Here is a 6,709-nt window from a genome sequence, read left to right as displayed (position 1 = left end):
CTATACTAACGAGGAGTTGCAGAGATAGGTAGTTGCCCACGATCAGCGCCCCCCGACCAGGAAAGGCCTCATGCGTCATTTTAGGGCATCGCTTCACAGAAGCCAGTTAAGCCAAACAAATCATCTAATACCATTTAAATATGAAGTGTCTGTGTAAAACGGGTTAAGTTATTAAATTAGAGAGCTTGCTTTTTTAATAAAGAGCCTGGTAGGTCAGGTCAAAAAGTTAATGCGTTTTTTTCCAGTGCCGGGCCCAAACAAAGAGAGTTTCGGGTCCTGCCAGCTGCTAATGTGTTGCGAGCATTCTTGCTGACCGCACAAGGCGGCATCCAGTCTATGCCCGACCATCTGCGTTGGTGGTATAGTGGTGAGCATAGCTGCCTTCTAAGCAGTTGACCCGGGTTCAATTCCCGGCCAAGGCATTGCCTTTTGCTCAAGCTGTCGTTAAAACAGTCGTCCGGGGCCCCTGGCCAACTCCTCATTTAACTCGTGGCTGGAGCAAAACTTTTGCATGGGTCTTTGGGCAGCAGTAAAGGACTAGGTCTCCCCGTCGGGGAATCGAACCCCGGTCTTCCGCGTGACAGGCGGAGATACTGTCCACTATACTAACGAGGAATTGCAGAGACAGGTAGTCGCCCCTGATCAGCGCCCCCCGACCAGGAACGGCCTCATGCGTCATTTTAGGTCATCGCTTCACAGAAGCCAGTGAAGCCAAACAAATCATCTAATACCATTTAAATATGAAGTGTCTGTGTAAAACGGGTTAAGTTATTAAATTAGAGAGCTTGCTTTTTTAATAAAGAGCCTGGTAGGTCAGGTCAAAAAGTTAATGCGTTTTTTTCCAGTGCCGGGCCCAAACAAAGAGAGTTTCGGGTCCTGCCAGCTGCTAATGTGTTGCGAGCATTCTTGCTGACCGCACAAGCCGGCATCCAGTCTATGCCCGACCATCTGCGTTGGTGGTATAGTGGTGAGCATAGCTGCCTTCTAAGCAGTTGACCCGGGTTCGATTCCCGGCCAAGGCATTGCCTTTTGCTCAAGCTGTCGTTAAAACAGTCGTCCGGGGCCCCTGGCCAACTCCTCATTTAACTCGTGGCTGGAGCAAAACTTTTGCATGGGTCTTTGGGCAGCAGTAAAGGACTAGGTCTCCCCGTCGGGGAATCGAACCCCGGTCTTCCGCGTGACAGGCGGAGATACTGTCCACTATACTAACGAGGAATTGCAGAGACAGGTAGTCGCCCCTGATCAGCGCCCCCCGACCAGGAACGGCCTCATGCGTCATTTTAGGTCATCGCTTCACAGAAGCCAGTGAAGCCAAACAAATCATCTAATACCATTTAAATATGAAGTGTCTGTGTAAAACGGGTTACGTTATTAAATTAGAGAGCTTGCTTTTTTAATAAAGAGCCTGGTAGGTCAGGTCAAAAAGTTAATGCGTTTTTTTCCAGTGCCGGGCCCAAACAAAGAGAGTTTCGGGTCCTGCCAGCTGCTAATGTGTTGCGAGCATTCTTGCTGACCGCACAAGGCGGCATCCAGTCTATGCCCGACCCATTTCCTTTTGCTCAAGCTGTCGTTAAAACAGTCATCCGGGGCCCCTGGCCAACTCCTCATTTAACTCGTGGCTGGAGCAAAACTTTTGCATGGGTCTTTGGGCAGCAGTAAAGGACTAGGTCTCCCCGTCGGGGAATCGAACCCCAGTCTTCCGCGTGACAGGCGGAGATACTGTCCACTATACTAACGAGGAGTTGCAGAGATAGGTAGTCGCCCCCGATCAGCGCCCCCCTGACCAGGAACGGCCTCATGCGTCATTTTAGGTCATCGCTTCACAGAAGCCAGTGAAGCCAAACAAATCATCTAATACCATTTAAATATGAAGTGTCTGTGTAAAACGGGTTACGTTATTAAATTAGAGAGCTTGCTTTTTTAATAAAGAGCCTGGTAGGTCCGGTCAAAAAGTTCATGCGTTTTTTTCCAGTGCCGGGCCCAGACAAAGAGAGTTTCGGTTCCTGCCAGCTGCTAATGTGTTGCCAGCATTCTTGCTGACCGCACAAGGCGGCATCCAGTCTATGCCCAACCGCCTGCGTTGGTGGTATAGTGGTGAGCATAGCTGCCTTGCAAGCAGTTGACCTGGGTTCGATTCCCGGCCAACGCATTGCCTTTTGCTCAAGCTGTCGTTAAAACAGACGTCCGGGGCCCCTGGCCCACTCCTCATTTAACTCGTGGCTGGAGCAAAACTTTTGCATGGGTCTTTGGGCAGCAGTAAAGGACTAGGTCTCCCCGTCGGGGAATCGAACCCCGGTCTTCCGCGTGACAGGCGGAGATACTGTCCATTATACTAACGAGGAGTTGCAGAGACAGATAGTCGCCCCCGAACAGCGCCCCCCGACCAGGAACGGCCTCATGCGTCATTTTAGGTCATCGCTTCACAGAAGCCAGTGAAGCCAAACGAATAATCTAATACCATTTAAATATGAAGTGTCTGTGTAAAACGGGTTACGTTATTAAATTAGAGAGCTTGCTTTTTTAATAAAGAGCCTGGTAGGTCCGGTCAAAAAGTTCATGCGTTTTTTTCCAGTGCCGGGCCCAAACAAAGAGAGTTTCGGTTCCTGCCAGCTGCTAATGTGTTGCCAGCATTCTTGCTGACCGCACAAGGCAGCATCCAGTCTATGCCCAACCGCCTGCGTTGGTGGTATAGTGGTGAGCATAGCTGCCTTCCAAGCAGTTGACCCGGGTTCGATTCCCGGCCAACGCATCGCCTTTTGCTCAAGCTGTCGTTAAAACAGTCGTCCGGGGCCCCTGGCCAACTCCTCATTTAACTCGTGGCTGGAGCAAAACTTTTGCATGGGTCTTTGGGCAGCAGTAAAGGCAGAGATGGGGGACTCGAGTCACATGACTTGACTCGAGTCAGACTCGAGTCGCAAATTTAAGGACTTGAGACTTGCTTGACTAAATTAAAAAAATGACTCGACTTGACTTTGACTTGAGATCCAATGACTTGAGACTTGACTTGACTTGAACTGTATGACTCGAGAATGACTTGATATACATTTTTATATAAATCATCGCAACATCCATTGATAAACAAAATGAAAGCAACGGAACCATTGACGTCATCAGATTCTGCGCGATTGCGTGACGCTGCACAAGTCCAGAAATAGCCTACATCGCGCTGAGCCCGCTAAATACAAAAACATCTCCCTGCATCGTATCTTTTTGGATATAAACACTAGAAAATGACCATATTCATGCAAGAAGATTTTTTGTACGCATAATAACTGGCAAGGGATATCGGACGACCATCACAACCTCGAACAGTCAAACTTCATTCACCACGTCTAAAAGTAAGCTATGGCTTGTTTAACCTGTTTGTTATAGTTAATTTGACTATCTTTAAATCTAGAGAGATTAATATTGGTCAAAACAGCATGCCTCTTTATACACAATTATGTTTTCAAATGTAGCTTAATGTTGTCAATATTCAAATGATAATTAATGACGGTATATGTTTTGTATAACATTTGCCACATTTCTTTTTAAATCATGCTTTAAAGCCAAAAATGTTGTTCTTTCCAATGACGAAAAACAATATAGAAAACTGTTAGTTTTGTCGTTTATGTTTCTCTTAATGTTATCAGGGTTTGGTGGCAAAAAATGCCAGCAGAATTAATATGCACCCAAAATTCAAAATGTGGTGGAAAAATGGCCCTAGCATGGCCCTGGCCAACTCCTCCTTTAACTCGTGGCTGGAGCAAAACTTTTGCATGGGTCTTTGGGCAGCAGTAAAGGACTAGGTCTCCCCGTCGGGGAATCGAACCCCGGTCTTCCGCGTGACAGGCGGAGATACTGTCCACTATACTAACGAGGAGTTGCAGAGACAGGTAGTCGCCCCCGATCAGCGCCCCCCGACCAGGAACGGCCTCATGCGTCATTTTAGGTCATCGCTTCACAGAAGCCAGTGAAGTCAAACGAATAATCTAATACCATTTAAATATGAAGTGTCTGTGTAAAACGGGTTACGTTATTAAATTAGAGAGCTTGCTTTTTTAATAAAGAGCCTGGTAGGTCCGGTCAAAAAGTTCATGCGTTTTTTTCCAGTGCCGGGCCCAAACAAAGAGAGTTTCGGTTCCTGCCAGCTGCTAATGTGTTGCCAGCATTCTTGCTGACCGCACAAGGCGGCATCCAGTCTATGCCCAACCGCCTGCGTTGGTGGTATAGTGGTGAGCATAGCTGCCTTCCAAGCAGTTGACCCGGGTTCGATTCCCGGCCAACGCATCGCCTTTTGCTCAAGCTGTCGTTAAAACAGTCGTCCGGGGCCCCTGGCCAACTCCTCATTTAACTCGTGGCTGGAGCAAAACTTTTGCATGGGTCTTTGGGCAGCAGTAAAGGCAGAGATGGGGGACTCGAGTCACATGACTTGACTCGAGTCAGACTCGAGTCGCAAATTTAAGGACTTGAGACTTGCTTGACTAAATTTAAAAAATGACTCGACTTGACTTTGACTTGAGATCCAATGACTTGAGACTTGACTTGACTTGAACTGTATGACTCGAGAATGACTTGATATACATTTTTATATAAATCATCGCAACATCCATTGATAAACAAAATGAAAGCAACGGAACCATTGACGTCATCAGATTCTGCGCGATTGCGTGACGCTGCACAAGTCCAGAAATAGCCTACATCGCGCTGAGCGCGCTAAATACAAAAACATCTCCCTGCATCGTATCTTTTTGGATATAAACACTAGAAAATGACCATATTCATGCAAGAAGATTTTTTGTACGCATAATAACTGGCAAGGGATATCGGACGACCATCACAACCTCGAACAGTCGAACTTCATTCACCACGTCTAAAAGTAAGCTATGGCTTGTTTAACCTGTTTGTTATAGTTAATTTGACTATCTTTAAATCTAGAGAGATTAATATTGGTCAAAACAGCATGCCTCTTTATACACAATTATGTTTTCAAATGTAGCTTAATGTTGTCAATATTCAAATGATAATTAATGACGGTATATGTTTTGTATAACATTTGCCACATTTCTTTTTAAATCATGCTTTAAAGCCAAAAATGTTGTTCTTTCCAATAACGAAAAACAATATAGAAAACTGTTAGTTTTGTCGTTTATGTTTCTCTTAATGTTATCAGGGTTTGGTGGCAAAAAATGCCAGCAGAATTAATATGCACCCAAAATTCAAAATGTGGTGGAAAAATGGCCCTAGTATGGCCCTGGCCAACTCCTCCTTTAACTCGTGGCTGGAGCAAAACTTTTGCATGGGTCTTTGGGCAGCAGTAAAGGACTAGGTCTCCCCGTCGGGGAATCGAACCCCGGTCTTCCGCGTGACAGGCGGAGATACTGTCCACTATACTAACGAGGAGTTGCAGAGATAGGTAGTCGCCCCCGATCAGCGCCCCCCTGACCAAGAACGGCCTCATGCGTCATTTTAGGTCATCGCTTCACAGAAGCCAGTGAAGCCAAACAAATCATCTAATACCATTTAAATATGAAGTGTCTGTGTAAAACGGGTTACGTTATTAAATTAGAGAGCTTGCTTTTTTAATAAAGAGCCTGGTAGGTCCGGTCAAAAAGTTCATGCGTTTTTTTCCAGTGCCGGGCCCAGACAAAGAGAGTTTCGGTTCCTGCCAGCTGCTAATGTGTTGCCAGCATTCTTGCTGACCGCACAAGGCGGCATCCAGTCTATGCCCAACCGCCTGCGTTGGTGGTATAGTGGTGAGCATAGCTGCCTTCCAAGCAGTTGACCCGGGTTCGATTCCCGGCCAACGCATTGCCTTTTGCTCAAGCTGTCGTTAAAACAGTCGTCCGGGGCCCCTGGCCAACTCCTCATTTAACTCGTGGCTGGAGCAAAACTTTTGCATGGGTCTTTGGGCAGCAGTAAAAGGACTAAGTCTCCCCGTCGGGGAATCGAACCCCGGTCTTCCGCGTGACAGGCGGAGATACTGTCCACTATACTAACGAGGAGTTGCAGAGATAGGTAGTCGCCCCCGATCAGCGCCCCCCGACCAGGAAAGGCCTCATGCGTCATTTTAGGTCATCGCTTCACAGAAGCCAGTTAAGCCAAACAAATAATCTAATACCATTTAAATTTGAAGTGTCTGTGTAAAACGGGTTAAGTTATTAAATTAGAGAGCTTGCTTTTTTAATAAAGAGCCTTGTAGGTCAGGTCAAAAAGTTAATGCATTTTTTTCCAGTGCCGGGCCCAAACAAAGAGAGTTTCGGGTCCTGCCAGCTGCTAATGTGTTGCGAGCATTCTTGCTGACCGCACAAGGCGGCATCCAGTCTATGCCCGACCATCTGCGTTGGTGGTATAGTGGTGAGCATAGCTGCCTTCCAAGCAGTTGACCCGGGTTCGATTCCCGGCCAACGCATTGCCTTTTGCTCAAGCTGTCGTTAAAACAGTCGTCCGGGGCCCCTGGCCAACTCCTCATTTAACTCGTGGCTGGAGCAAAACTTTTGCATGGGTCTTTGGGCAGCAGTAAAAGGACTAGGTCTCCCCGTCGGGGAATCGAACCCCGGTCTTCCGCGTGACAGGCGGAGATACTGTCCACTATACTAACGAGGAGTTGCAGAGATAGGTAGTCGCCCCCGATCAGCGCCCCCCGACCAGGAAAGGCCTCATGCGTCATTTTAGGTCATCGCTTCACAGAAGCCAGTTAAGCCAAACAAATCATCTAATACCATTTAAA

At 47.1% G+C, this 6,709-nt stretch overlaps 3 non-coding genes across 3 annotated transcripts; all 3 read left to right on the top strand.

Annotated features, from left to right (window-relative positions):
- The first annotated feature begins 350 nt into the window (after window positions 1–350).
- Window positions 351–422, top strand: trnar-ucu (transfer RNA arginine (anticodon UCU)). Its single transcript has one exon. It is a non-coding gene; the product is annotated as a tRNA-Arg (tRNA).
- Window positions 423–950: 528 nt separating this feature from the next.
- Window positions 951–1,022, top strand: trnar-ucu (transfer RNA arginine (anticodon UCU)). Its single transcript has one exon. It is a non-coding gene; the product is annotated as a tRNA-Arg (tRNA).
- Window positions 1,023–2,077: 1,055 nt separating this feature from the next.
- Window positions 2,078–2,149, top strand: trnaa-ugc (transfer RNA alanine (anticodon UGC)). The gene has a single exon. It is a non-coding gene; the product is annotated as a tRNA-Ala (tRNA).
- Window positions 2,150–6,709: the final 4,560 nt, after the last annotated feature.

Source organism: Rhinichthys klamathensis, unplaced genomic scaffold, assembly GCF_029890125.1.
Source record: "Rhinichthys klamathensis goyatoka isolate OS25496 unplaced genomic scaffold, OSU_Roscu_1.1 h1tg000176l_1, whole genome shotgun sequence".
Classification (NCBI taxonomy): domain Eukaryota; kingdom Metazoa; phylum Chordata; class Actinopteri; order Cypriniformes; family Leuciscidae; genus Rhinichthys; species Rhinichthys klamathensis.
The sequence above is the reverse complement of the archived record's forward strand: the minus strand, read 5'-3'. Positions and strand labels throughout refer to the sequence as shown.